Consider the following 15,860-nt stretch of genomic DNA (forward strand, 5'->3'; position numbering starts at 1 on the left):
AGAAGAACAAAGGAGAAGAAAAGGTGAAAAGAATGAGAAGGAAAGAAAAAAAGGATCTGAAGATCAGTAGCGCTAAACAAAAAAGAAAGGAAAAGAAAGAAAAAAAAGAAAAAAGAGACGAAGCACACACTTATACCCTTAAAATAAAAATTATAAGAGGAAGAAAAAAAGTTAATAGAAAACAATTTTTTTTTCAAAAAAATTCAATATTAAAATTTTAAAAAAGTTTTAGAAAAAAAATTGTAATAAAAGGTACAAAAAAGTTCTTTGATTTTTTTTTGGGGGGGGGATGGGAAGATCCTGTATCTCCCCTGTGTCCTTAACCTGTCTCTAGTTGGAGTCTCTGGTCTGCTTGTGGTGTTTGATTTTGCTGTGGCTTGGTTGGTTTCTTAAGTCAGTTAGTATGAGCAGGCAGAAAAATGCTCTTCTTACTCAGTATTTTTGGATCCTCCTCCCAGGCTAGTTCAATGGGAGGGAGATCTGCTTTGAGTATCAGAAAAGAGGGAGATGGCTGTTTCCTCTAGTTTAGAGATGCTGTGATGAGGCTAGGTTCTGGGTAGAGTTGAGGCCTCTCAGCAAAGAGTAGCTTTTCCCTGAGGGGCTAGCTTCTGAATCACTCACACCTAGCCTGGAACCTTTATCAGGGTTTATGTTTACTGTATTTCAATTGGTTTTCAAGGCTGCTCTAGGGAGGGGCAGCCTCTGTCTCTGTGTACCCAGTGAAGAAATCCACTCCTGTGGCTTGCTGCCTGTGCTGGGTGAATTTTCCCTGGGTGGAGCTCAGCCTAGCAGGTCAGGTAGGTTCCTGTGACCTGCTAAATTACTCTTGTTTTCTTCCAATGCCTGAGTTGGAGCTAGCTGCTCATCAGGCCTTTGTCAGTATCAAAGACGGAGATCTCTGGTAGTGGGGATGGGAGGGGTGGCCTTCCCTCCTCTGATCCTTGAGAAGGAGTGAGGATGTCAAGCTTCTACTCACGCCAGAATCTTGGTTCCTGTGTTGTCTCTGGTCTGCGAACTGCAGGATGAAGATGTCTGCCCCTTGTCAGTTCTTGCTGGTGTTGAGTAAAATCCACTCACCTGCCACCTCTGGTGTCTTCGTCCTGGACTCTCTGTGTTGCAGGTATGGCGGCCACAGCCACCATTGCTGCCGCACAGCTGCAGCAGCAGCTGCGGCAGCTGGCAGGTGCTCAGATCTGTCTCCTTGCCTGGATTTTCCCTCTCTGGCCTAACTCTTTGTCCTGTGATGGCACACTTGGTGTGATTCTCTGGCTTAGGACTGTTGACTGGAAAAAAAAAACCTGCTTTCTATGTGAGAGCTTGTTTTTAGCCTCCAGCTTCTCCTCCACCACCATCCGGAACTCCCTCTGAAACTTTTATTCAACTATTTTTCATTTCAAAGATAGGCAGTCTATTTTTCCAAAAGTTTCCTAGTGTAAAATAATTAATCTTTCAATAGAAAGTAGAGTTTATTAATTTCAAGAGAATTTTAGATATACACATGATGTTGTAGTAACATTTGTAGTATATTACTTGAAAAAATTCTGTTCAAACTCTTAAATATTTGTGTGTAATGACAGGGAGAGAGGAAGAAAATTCATACTGGTTAGGAATTTGCAATGGCTCAAAAATTTACTCAATAATTTGTTATAAGCACATAGTCAAGCTACTTGATATGGCTTAGTTTTTTTTTTTGTTTACTTATTCAAAATTTTAACATGGATGCATGCACAGTGGTAACATTAAAATTATTAATCAAAATACAAACATTGCAAAATCATAGACAGGTATCATATGTTCAATAGTTCACACTTATGATTCTAATAATAATTTTGATGAAGATAATGATGACCACGGTGTAGCCTGAATAATAACAAGGTTGTGATTGGAAAGGAAAAATTTTTAGACATCTTTTAAGCCAGATTTCCCACATTAAATACATAGTACATAAAAAGCATTGGGTTAATACAATAAGAATAACGAGGAGAGTTTCAATATCAGGAAATACAATCACATAAAGAGGTGAGACATTAAAAACCCTAATGTTATTCTTTCAGTCTCTCTAAATATACTCACTTTTCTTGGAACTATTGTTTTCTTATAAATAAAATCATTTATTTGCACATGTTGATTATCCCACATAGATAAAATATAATAAGCTGAGTGCTTTCTGTTACAAATGATCTTGTTTGTGCTAGCCTTGGGAATTTAGGAGAAGGCCTCTCACTACCCACATAGCCATTGGCTGAGTTATATATCCCTAGAAGTTAACAACACATGCCTCAAGCATGCTTCATTCATTAGGAAGAAATCCATGATCAGTTTTAGTTTCCATCCAGTTAACTAGAGAAAATCTATGTATAAATTTATTAACAACACTTGGCAACAAATAAAGCAATAAGAAATATTTTGATGGACTAAGATGTAGTTTTCAACTTAGTGTGATTAGTTCAAATACAATTCTCATAAAGACACTATTCAATAACCAATGTTTTCCAATGACATATTCTTCAATATAGCTGTAAACACATGACACAATTTACATAATACCACTTACATATCTGGAGTTACTTTAAAAGAACATGGTCCTTAGAGCCAGGAGGAAAATATATTTTTATTTCTGCACGAAACAATTTGTGACTTTATACCAACAAACTGAATTTGATTCTTTCCTTATTTGTAAGCTAAGGGGAAAAACGTAAGGACCCTTCACTTTTCTTTTTTTTTTTGCTCTAGAAGTCAACAATAATATTCTTCAATATTTCTGGTATATTGCCTCTATTTACAGATGAGAAATGTAAGGCCAGTAGTCAATGTAATGAGTAAATAATGATACTAGAATTTGTGTCTGTGCTCTTCACTCTGTGTGCTTACAAGCAGAAGTAATTTGGTTATGGAAAGGACCAATATGAAAAGACTGTGGGGAAAAACATACTTTGTAAAAGGTTGTTTAAGTCTAGGTGACCAGTGATGATTACATGAACAGGCTAGTTTCAAGGGCATAAAAAGGAGTACATAGAAATCATATTATTGGCAGAAACTCAGAAAATCTTGATAATTTATTTTATCTAATGGGTGGGAGCAGAAGGGTAAGAAGAAATCTAAAGTGTTCTATATCTCTGGCCAGGCAACTGTGTTAGTGATATCATTGGTGATAGAGATTGCAGGTAGAAATGCTGGATTTAGGGGAAAAAACTCTGATAGTTCCAAAGTTTATATTAAACAAATGCAAAGATAGGTTTGTTTAGACATTATCAAAATATCCATGACCATGAATATGAAAAAGAATAATAAAATCGGAGGCATTATTAAAGGGAAGAGGAAAAGGAAAGTTCTGACACAATTCTGAACAATGTAAGTACCAGTGTGGACAAGATTGGAAGAATGAGATAAATAAAACAAGAAACAAGAAAGTAATAAATGCAGATTTACAGAAGTAAAGAAAGGAAAGAATTTGCAGGAAGAAAAGGTCAAAACTGTTACATTGAAGGAAATATGCAATTTGGATTTGAAAACTAAAAAGATATAGACAATGTCAATAAGAAGTGTTTTGGTGATATCTCCATGATTAAATAACCCTGTCAATCAACCTGCCACAAATTCTTATATGTAGGAAGTGCTCTTTTAAACTTCAAGCTTTTATTGAATGGAAGAGTTCAGACATTACCCTCACCACTAGGATTAAATTACTAAAAAGATAAGGCATTTTGCTTTTATGCCTTTCTTTCATTTTCTCTTACACATTGGCAAGTAGGAAAGGATTCTGATGTAACAATAATACAATGTTGACTTGTAATAACACAATATCTAGGATCTAGTGTTAATTCGGATATTTACTAATTAGCTCCAAAATTTATGGATATTTACATTTCTCCTGATTAAACTAATGAGCTCCAAGAAAATGTCCCTAAGGAGCATTTCAATTCTAGTTTCACTGTTTGTCTCAAAATACTTTAAATTATACACCCTCTAATGTGGGCATAGGGTTATACTGTGGAAATTTCCCCTTCAGATAGTGAGTACTACCCTATTGCTTAATATGGAGAAAGTACCTTCACACATAGACTGGGTGTGTGCGAACAAGAAGTGGTACTTGAACAAGGGAAAACATGGGACCTATGTTTCTTTGGGGCTGGATTACTTCACTTAATATAATTTTTTCTAAGTCTTTCCATTTCCTAACAAATGGAGCATTGTTATTCTTTCTGATGGAGGCAAAGAATTCCTTTATGTATATATAACATATTTTCTTGATCCATTCATCTACTCAATGGCATCTGGGTTGGTTCCATATCTTAGCTATGGTAAATAATGCTGCAATAAACATAGTTGTGCTGGAATATTTAGTATGGACTTGTTTGTGATCATTTGGGTAAATGCCCAAAAGTGGGATTGCTGGGTCTTAGGAGAGCTCTAGGAGTTTTTTGAGGAACCTCCATACAACTTTCCAAAGTGGTTGAACAAGTTTACACTCCCAATAACAATGAAATAAGGTTCCATTCTGGCCACATCCACTCCAGCATCTGTTATTATTGTTCTTGTCTATGGCCATTCTAACTGGGGTGAGGTGGTATCTCCATTGTTGTTTTGATTTGTATTTCTCTTATGGCTAAGGAGGTCGGTCATTTCTTCATGGGTCTATTGGCAATCTTTCTTTCCTCTTCACAGAATTTTCTCTGTAAGTCTTTAGCCACTTATATTTTTATTCATTTATTTTTATTTTGAAAATTTTTTACAGAGGTGTTACAATTACATGGGCAAGATAATGAGTACATTTCTTATCAAGCATTTTAGCCTCCTCCTTTGTTTCCCCTTCTCATCCTTTCCCATCCTCCCCCCGCCCCCCCCCCAATCCTCCCCACCTCCCCCCACGAAAGTGGTAAATTTCGTTTTCGACATAACGACTTGTATATCTTATTGTTGCAATGCAGCCCATTTATTTATTGGGCAGTTGTTTCGTTGAGGATTTGTTGTTGGGGGATTTAATGTTTTGAGTTCCAGATATAATTTACATATGAGAACGTTTTTCATTGTATGACAAGTGAATATCTTCTCCCAATATGTAGGCTTTCTGTTGATCTTGCTAGCTATAACCTTTGCCGTGCAGAAACTCTGCAATTTCATGCAATCCTATTTTTCCAAATTTTCTTTGATTTGTTGTGTTTCTGTGTCTCTTTTAAGAAACTTTTGGCCTATGCCAAGGAGACCTAGTAATGATTTCAGACCTGTAATTATTTCAGAGTGTCTGCTTTGACTCCGAGGTTCTTGATCCATTTGGATTTGATTCTGGTGCAGAATGACATGTATGGATCTATTTTTGATTTTCTACAAGTGATTAACACATTTTGCCAGCACCATTTACTGAAGAGGCTGTCTTTCTTCCATTCTATTTTTTTAGCTCCCTTATCAAATATTAGATGACTATAAGTTTGTGGGTTTATTTATGGGTTTTCAATTCTATTCCATCGGTTCTGAGGTCTGTTCTTGTGCCAGTACCAAGCTGTTTTGATTACAATGTTTTTGTAGTAGTGTTTGAAATTTGTTATTGATATTCCTCCAGCACTGTTCTTTCTCTTAAGGATCATATTTGATATTCGGAGTCTTTTATTGTTCCATATGAATTTTTGGATTGCCTTTTCTATTTCCTTGAAGAATGAGGTTGGAATATTGATAGGTATTACATTGAATTTGTAGATTGCTTTGGGAAGTGTTGCCATTTTCACGATGTTGATCCTTCCAATACAGGAGCATGAGAGTTTTTTTGCCACTTTCTAAGTTCCGTTTTGATTTCCTTTTTCAAGTTTTTAAAGTTTTCATCATAGAGATCCTCCACTTCTTTGGGTATGTTAATTTCTAGGTATTTTATTTTTTGTGGGGCTATTAAAAATAGAGTTGTTTTCCGGATTTCAACAAGCTTTTCTCATTGTTAGCATACGGAAAAGCCACTGATTTTTGAAGGTTAATTTTATACCCTGCTATTTTACCAATATTTTGAATCAGCTTGAATAATTTGAGAGTGGAGTCCGTGGGATTCTTTAAATATAAGATTATGCCATCTGCAAAGAGGAAGAGTTTTACTTCTTCTTTCCCTATTTAGATCCTTCTAATGTTTGCATCTTGTTTTATGGTTTAACTAGGCATTTTAATTCTAAATTGAAAAGAAGTAGAGAGAGTGGATATCCTGGTCTCGTACCTGAGTTAAGAAGAAATGGCTTTAGTTTTTCACCACATAAGTATAATGCTGGCTGTAGGTTTGTCATAGATAGCCTTTGTTGTACTGAGGAATGTTCCATGGATTCCTAATTTTTGCAGAATCTGCAATGTAAAGGGGTGATGGATCTTGTCAAATCCTTTTTCTGAATCTATTGAGATAACCATGTCGTTTTTGTCCTTGCTCTTGTTGTGGGATGAATTTTATTAATTGATTTGCGTATATTGAGACAACTTTGCATGAAATGAAACCTGAAATGAATCATGTTTGATCATGGTGTATGATTTTTTGGATGAACTGTTGAAGTCGATTGGCCAAAAGTGTGTTGAGAATTCTTGCATTAATGATCATCCAAGAAAAGGGTCTATAGTTCTCTTTCTTTGATGACTCCCTGCCTGGTTTTGGAATGAAGGGTATGATGGCTTCATAGAATGAGTTAGGTAGTGAACTTTCTCTTTCAATTTCATTGAAGATTTGGAGGAGTGTTGGTGTGAGCTCTTCTTTGAAGGCCTTGTAGAATTCCACTGTAAATCCATCGGGATCTGGGCTTTTGTTAGATGGGAGGACTCTTACTGCTGTTTCTATTTCAATGTTGGATATGGGCCTGTTAAGATGGTTTAACTCATCTTGGTTTAGTTTCAGCATGTCAATATTTGCTAAGAAAAGGTCCATTTCTGCTAAGTTCTCAAACTTATTAGCATAAAGTTTTGAGAAGTATTCCCTTATAATGTTCTGAATCTTGGTTGTTTCCGTGGTGATGTTTCCATTCTCATCTCTGAGTTTATTTATTTGGATGTGTTCGCTTCTTTTTCTGATAAGATTTGTTAAAGTCCTGTCAATTTTGTTAATTTTATAGATGATTCAACTTTTTCTTTTGTTGATTCTTTCTATAGTTTTTTCAGATTCCATTTCTTTAATTTTTATTTAATATTAATTATTTCTTTCCATCTACTGGATTGGGGATTCTCTTGCTGCTCTTATTCAAGGAGGCTCAGATGTCTCATTAAATTGTTGGTTTCAGATCTCTACAAGTTGTTTGTGTTGGAATTCAGGGCTATAAACTTTTCTCTGACTACTGCCTTTGCTGTTTCCCAGAGTAGGTGATAATTTGTATGTTCATCTTTGCTGAATATCATGAATATTTGAATTTCCTTTCTAATGTCTTTCATGATCCACTGGTCATTCCACAGTTTGTTTATCAGCCTCCATGTGGTACAGGACTTTCTTCAGTGGCTTTTGGTGATGAGTTCTAATTTTATTCTCTTGTTGTGTGAGAGAATGCAAGGTATAACTTCAATGTTTCTGAATTTGGAAAAGTTTGTTTTGTGACCTAAAATGTGGTCTATTTTGGAAAATGTCCCAGGTGCTGCTGAGAAAAACGTGTATTCTGATGCTGCTGGTGAAATATTTGGTAGATGTTAAATTTAGTTGACATACGCAGTTGTTTAGAACTCTCTGTTTCTCTGTTTCTCTGTTGAGTTTTTGCTGAGTTGATCTATCTAGTGGGGAAAGTGGTGTGTTAAAGTCCCAAACAATTAATGTCTTTGGATCTATGTCAGATTTGAGGGAAAGTAGTGTTTCTTGAATAAATTTGGGTGCTTGTTTGTTTGGCGAATAGATATTTCGAATTGTAATATTCTCGTGAAGGAAAGAACACTTAATTAGTATGTAACAACCTTTTTTTTTATCTCTTCTCACTAATTTTAATTGGAAGTCTATTTTATCTGTTATTAGGATTGCAACTTCCACCTGTTTATGGGGGTTGTTTGCTTGGTAGATTTTGTTCTAGCCTTTCACATTGAAAATGTGTTTGTTTTTATGGGTAATATGTTACTCCTGAAGGCAGCAGATAGAACGATCTTGCTTCTTAATCCAACTTGACAGTCTATGTCGCTTAATTGGAGAGTCAATCCGTTAATGTTGAGAGTTAGGATTGAGAGCTCTTTGTGAGTTCCTGCCATTTTATGCCCATTCTTGGTGGCTGCAGCAACTGGGTTCTTCCTATGGTTCTTGGATTCTCAGTTTGGGTGTGGTTTCTTGGCCTTTATTGTGGTCTTGTTGGTTTTCTATGTGTAAGATATCATTAAGTGTCATTTATAGGACTGGTTTGGTGGATATATATTGTTTCAGTTGTTCTTTGGTATGGAAGGTTTTTATTTGGCCTTCGGTTATGAAGGAGAGTATAGCTGGGTATAGTATTCTTGGTTGACAGTTGTTTGTCTTTAGGGCATGGCATATATCATTCCAGGCTCTTCTTGCTGTAATTGTCTCCGCTGAGATATCTGAGGTTATTCTAATTGGTTTCCCTTTGTAAGTGGTTGATCTTTTCTCCTTGACAGCTTTAAGGATTTTTTCCTTGGAATTGATCCCGTGGGGATTACAATGTCACGGTGGGATATCCTGTCCTAGTCTGGTCTATTTGGGGTTCTAAAAGCTTCTTGAATCTGAGTAGGCCTATCTTTTTTCATGTTTGAGAAGTTCTCTGTTTGGAACATGTTAACCAGATTTCCTAGTTCATTAACTTCTGACTCTAGGTGCTTCTTTACTCCCATTATCCTCAGATTAGGCCTTCTGAGGGTGTCTTCCAAATGTTGAATAGATCTATCATATTTCTTGGATTTGCCTTGGATAGTTGTATGTTCTTTCTCTATAATAACCTGGCTGTCTTCAATCACTCAGATTCGATCTTCTGCCTGGTCTACCCTGCTCTCAAGACTTTCCATTTTGTTTTAATTTCTTTTCCTTCTATTTGGTCAGCTTTGATGACTTCAAATTCTTTGTTGGAGCTTTGTTTTAGATCTTATATGAACTTCATTACTTCCTTATTTGGTGATGTGTTTATTCTCAAATCACTTACTTCATCGGTTATGGTTTCCTTGGACTCCCATTCCTTCTGTTGTGCTCCATTCAACATTCCCTTTCCGGTCTCCCTGACTTCTTTCAGCTGTCTCTTGGATTCCATGAATGCCTCCATTTGGTAGGAAAGTAACACCATTTTTGTGCTAGAACTCTATTTTAAGGCAAGCATCAACCAAAGTCCTATAGTTGCACAGTCAAATGTCTGGGTCTTTTGTCAGTATCAATTTCTGGGCCTTTGTCAGTATCAAAGATGGAGCTCTCTGGTGGTGGGAGAGGGGTCACCTTCCCTCCTCTGCTTTCTGAGAAGGAGTGAGGATGTTAGGGTTCTACTCATGCCAGAGTCTTCATTACTGTGCTCTCTCTGGTCTGCGATCTGCAGCATGAATATGTCTGTTCCTTGTCAGTTCTTCCTGGTGTTGAGTAGAATACGCACACTGTGTCTGGCATCTTTTTGAGTAGACACTCTCTGTAGGCATGGTGGCTCCAGCCTCTGATGCTCAGATCTGTTTCCTTTCCTAGATACTCCATCTCTGGCCAAACTCTGTGTACTCTGATGGCACACTGGGTGTGATTCTCTAGCCTAGGACTGTTGACTGGAACACTAAAATTGTTGTCTACGTGATACCTTTAGCCTAGACCTTCTGCCATCTTCCTCCGAACTCGAGATTATGACTTTTTATACTCTAGCTTGGGACAATGATCTGTTGTCAGTTATTTTCTTCTCTTCTCTTTCTTTTGCCCTTCCACTTACATAATTTTTATTTAAAGAAACATATTTGAGTTTGTATTTCTAAATTCTTCAAAATTATCTGAATTTCTTCATACTTCTGGCAGCCTCCTATATCTTTCTCAAGGGAATATTTTGTCATTACCATTTTTATCCCATATGATATTGGATATCTTCCTGCCTAATTCAGTGCAAGATATAAATTACACTCATCCAGATACTTTAACACTTGTACCAACATAAAATCCTTTTTTATGTAGAAATCTCGATTTTAGTATTTCTGGGGAGGTGTCATCTGTCGTTTTTGAATGACCCTACGTGATAATTACATTCAAACATGTTTTAAACCAATATGCCTTTCAGTAGATGAACGGATTAACAAAATGTGACATATATATATGGTTGAATTCTATGCTTCCAATTCAAAAGGGAATGGAAAGATTTTTAAAAATCCTGCTAAATATAGTAAGCAAGACTCAAAGAAACAGATTCCATAGATTCCCTCATTTGTAATAATAGGCAATGTATAGAATAACACTAGCAGATAAGCAGAATGGCTCAAAAGCTTTGTATATAGGATCATAAAAGATCATGTTGAGCAAAATGAACACCTAGATATGGAAATAGAGGTTTTTCTTAGTGGTTTTTTTTAATGTACTATGTGATTTCTTTTTTCTTTTGTGTTTTCCCCTATAGTTTATCCCCTTTTGTATTTGATTTCAGTACTGTGTGTATTGCACATGCATTTATCTCAATTTGACAAGGCAAGATAAACAACAAATTGGGGAGACAAAGGACAAAGGGCAAACCAATGCAATAGCAATACTCACAAGACAACATGTTGGAAATTTACATTACAACTTTTGAGGGGTGTGGGGGGAAAGAAAAAGTGTGAGAAAAATGAAGTAGTTGGTAAAATTTCGACATGTCATGTATTCACTTCCTTACAATTAATGCAACCCTTGTATATATCACCTTAAAAATAAAATTAAACTAAAAATAAGTTACACAAAGTATAATTGCACTGTATTGCTATAGTAAATATTATTCGATGTGCATTACCTTTTTAAAAATGAACACTATTTGGCATCTAATTTGAATTAATTACACCTTTCTTTATCAGAGGTTCATCAACTTGATTTGTTATCCAAATATACAATATTTTCACAATATACCTGCCATAATTTTCAAAAAAATATAATTTTAGTATTGTCTCATAGTAAAACAGGAAACAGTATAATTCTCTGGAAACTCCTAACTTTTAAAGCTGAGTAATTGTTAAAAGGACAGAATATATGTGTTCTTGAAAGTTCTTACATATACTAACTACTCATTTTCAAATTGTGAACATTCCATATCAGAGATATTCAAAACAGTACTTGTTTGCATGTTATTTAATTCTGCAATAGCTGCAGTTTCTAATGAGATGTTAGATATTGAGAAATCAACAGAAAAAAAATAACCACTTTCTGGTGGATTTTATAAGTATGAAGTATGTGTAATAATTAATTCCTCAAGAGTAAACCGTTGTTCATCAGAGTAAGCTATTATTTCTGTGACCATGAAGCCCAAGCTTTTATGCCATAAAGTCTTCCTAGCCCAACAGTTGCCAACATGTAAGGTGCACCTTAAAATTCCCTTAATTCACATCATGAATAGCTTATCATTGTTGTGAAAAAATACTATACTTGTGCTAATATGATGCCCTTCCTATTGTGGAAAGTACACTACACTAAACTTTGCTGCAACATTTTTGTGATTTCTAGAAATCAGAACACTTGCAAATATTATTTATATTTTTATCTATCATAAATATTCAGGAGGCTAAGATGAGAAGATTATGGTTCAAAGCTCACCCAGTCAGGAAGATTCCTTAGATTCTTATCTCCAATAAACTTCTCAGGAAAAGCCAGACTCAAGCGGCACTGAGGTTGAAGTGGTAGGGCATGAGCCTTGAGCAAAAACCGGCTCAGAGAGAGTCGCCAGGCCCAGAGTTCAAACCTGAGGACAAACCAAAAAATAAAAACCACCTCCAACTCTAGCATTTTTCTCATTGTATACAGAGGCATGTACTTAAGAAAATTTCTTCCTGTATTACGAATAGATAGAACAACCAAGACCTCACACAATTACTCTCTTCATACCATGTTACACCAAGCCTCAAAAAATTGCTTGTTCTAAATTTACAAATTAATATCCATTTGTTGATAACTCTGTCTAGATTATTCACACTATCATTTTATACATGAACTGTTGGAATTATCAATTAATTAAGTTCTAATTATACCTCGCTTGAAAGAATATTTTAGGCAAATAAAATGCCAGATTCATTTGTGAATTTGTCAATTAAAACCTTTACTTAAAAAGAATTTTGTAGTATCCTATAGAATATGAAATTACAAACAAAACCAAAATATTTATTTTAAATCTAAATTCTAATTTAGCAAGATCTACAAAGTCCTACATTAGATGAACTTTGTATTTTTCCAGGCTTAAACTTTTTCAAATTTTTGATTGGGAATCATGAGCCATTTTGCATCTAGGAATGTTGTGTAATGAAGAGAGCATTTAAAACAAAACTGAAGATTATATATGAGTTGCATTTCAATAGGAAACTTGCCTTTTCAAAACATAATGACAAAATGAGCCCAAACTTCCAACTGTGTATTTTGTTGTTTGGCTTGTTTCATTGAGACAAAATTATACTACCTGGTTCAGGGAAGGTATTACTATGTAATCCCACTCTCTAATCTCCTGTCTTAGTCTGAGTGCTAGAATTCCAGGCTTGTATCACATTTCCCTGCCATAGTTTGGTGGTTTATTTAATCTAGATACAGACTAGCAATTCTGAACTTCTCCTATGATCTTAAACATTAGATTGACTGCTCAAACACTTTATGTACTATTTTCAAAAATGTTCTATCATTTGACCCAGGATATGAACATTTTCAGATGCACCTGAAGGGGTCTCCGATTCATTCTTCCATGGATCCAATCCCTTTAATAATAATTACTTGAAATCTTATTATCTCTGGTCCCTAGGTATGTAATATTCTCAAACTTCTTTGAAGAAATTTCACTTGAGGACTTTCTAATATTAAAAATTATCACTTGATCTAGTCTTACTCAGGATATATTTTCTATTGTTTTCTAACATTTCTACATATTCTGAGAGTTGTTTCATTTGTGCAGGTGTGTTTGCACATATATGTGCCTCTGTGTGTATGTGTATGTTTGTAAGTGTGTATGCAAAAGCCTCATCAACCTTATTCAGCAATCTTCCTCATGACTAGTATTCCATCACTTGAGCTCACGTCTATAATTCTAGCTACTCAGTAGGCTGAGATCTGAGGATTGCAGTTCAAATCCAGTACGAGTAGGAAAGAAAGGTTCTGAGGCACTTATCTCCAATTAACCACCAGAGAACTGGAATTGGGGCTGTAACTCAAGAGGTAGAGCACTAACCTTGAGTTGAAGAGTGGAGAGATATTGCCCAGGCCGAGTTCCAACCTTGCCACAACCATCAAAAATGAAAAAGAAAAAAGATAAAAGAAAGAAAAAGAAATGAGATTTTGGCCACCAGTTCATTGCTAGTATAATTCCAGCTTTCTCACCATGGACTTTTTTTCCAGTTAAGGGGAACCAGAATTATTCTTCCATTGTACATTTTACAAATTTACATGATTAGCAACCATGATTTAGAGATAGAAGTTGAAAGAGAGTGGCCTCAACGCTCATGTTCCTATTAGTATTAATTATTTCTCTATGTCACTCTACTTAATGGCTTTGGCTTTATTGGTTCAATGTTGTCTTATTTGCAAAGTCTTCTATAGTATATTGAACCATTATACTTAAACACAGAACTTTTCTTTCTCTTATTATTCCTACTGTTTCTTCTACTGTTAACTTGTGTACACTTGGGAAATATTGCACAACACACACACGCAAAAATAAACTTTTCTGAAAAATCTTCTCCCAGTTAAATTTAATTTAAGAGCACTTATGAAATTTGAACTTAATGTACTCCTGAATAATGGTTTCTTTTATATTTTTATAGTAAAAATAGTGTACAGAGGGCTTAGAGTTACATAAGTAAGGTAATGAGTACATTTCCTACTGTTACATCCTCTTTTGTTTTTCCTGTGGTATCTGTTCCCTCCGCATCTACCCAATTCCCCCTCCCCTCCCTAAGTTGTAAAGTTCGTTTTCTACATAGTGTCTTGTTCATATCATTGTTACAATAGGTCATCCTGAATCTTTGTTTCAGCATTTTGTTATTTCCCTTCTCCTCCCCACACTAGAAAAATGTATATGCAAGTTGCAGGGCACCAACATCATATCCAATGAAAACAGGAGTTATATCATGGGGGAAAAACATGGAGGAGAAATGAAAAAATCACATAGTACGTTTTAGATACATTTGAAATAACTGCAATAAAGAAAAAAAAAAACAAATTGTTTCCCAATCTTGGGGCTCATTTTATTTAACATTATCTTATATGGCCATATGTACATGAATAATGTTTTTATAAGCCATTTAAATTTTATATTTTGTATTTACTAAGTTGTGTCTGAAAGGCGTGTTACCTCATGTCCAAAGATGTCTTTGTGCTAGTTCAATGAAGCCTGAAAACATTAATTTTTACTTGAGCAGTGCCATAGATTGTTACTGGACATAGAAGGAACGTTTACTGCAGGTGGAAACTGATACCAAAAGAGGAATTGAACATAGACAAATGACAAAGTGCAAGTTAGCTTGTGTGTTCCTTTTTGCTATACAAGAAAAGAACCCATTGTCCAAATTCAGAAATATTAAAGTTATACCTTGCATTCTCTCAGACCACAAGGGAATAAAATTAGAATTCAAAAACAAAAGCCACCAAAGAAATTCCTGTACCACATGGTGGTTGAAGAATACACATCTGAATCACAAGTGAGTCATGGAAGAGATTAGAAACAAAATTCAATTATTCATGATATTCCTCAAAAACGAACACACAAATTATCAGCTCCTCTGGGACACAGCAAAGGCAGTACTCAGAGGCAAGTTTATAGCTCTGAGTCCCTATATCAACAAATTGGAGAGATCTGAAACCAACAATTTAATTAGACATCTGAGCCTCCTTGAAAAAGAGCAGCAAGATAAACATCAATACAGTAGATGGAAAGAAATAATTAATATTAAATAAGAATTAAATGAATTAGAATAAAAAATCCATAGAAAGAATAAAAAAACAAAGAGTTGGTTCTTCGAAAAAATTAACAAAATAGACAGAGCCTTAGCAAATCTTAACAGAAAAAGAAAACACCCAAATAAATAAACTCAGAGATGAGAATTGACAAATCACCACAGAATCAACTAAGATTCAGAACATTATAAGGGAATACTTCTCAAAACTTTATGCTAATAAGTTTGAGAACTTGGCAGAAATGGACCTTTTCCTAGCAAATACTGACATAATGAAACTATATCAAGATGAGTTAAAGCATTTTAAGGGGCCCATATCAAACACTGAAATAGAAACAGAAATAAGAGATCTCTGATCTAAGAAAAGCCCCGGACCAGATGGTTTCACAGCAGAATTCTACAAGGCCTTCAAAGCAGAACTCACACCAATATTCCTCAAACACTTCCAAAAAAAAATGAAAGAGAAAGTGCACAACCGAACTCATTCTTTGAAGCCATCATAACCCTCATCCCAAAATCAGGCAGGGACTCATCAAAGAAAGAGAACTATACACCTATTTCTTTGATGAACATTGATGCAAAACTTCTCAACCAAATTTTGGCCAATTGAATTCAACAATTAACCCAAAAAATCAAACACCACGATCAAACAGGATTCATTTCAGGGATGCAAAAGTGGTTCAATATACGCAAATCAGTTAATATCATTCATCACATCAACAGGAGCAAGGATAAGAACCACATGGTTAACTCAATAGATACAGAAAAATCATTTGGCAAGACCTTCCAAAAAAAATTGAAAGAGAAAGTTCACAACAGAACTCATTCTTTGAAGCCATCATAACCCTCATCCCAAAATCAGGCAGGGACTCATCAAA

This window comes from Dipodomys spectabilis, unplaced genomic scaffold (assembly GCF_019054845.1).
Source record: "Dipodomys spectabilis isolate Male_0828 unplaced genomic scaffold, ASM1905484v1 ptg000350l, whole genome shotgun sequence".
NCBI lineage: Eukaryota > Metazoa > Chordata > Mammalia > Rodentia > Heteromyidae > Dipodomys > Dipodomys spectabilis.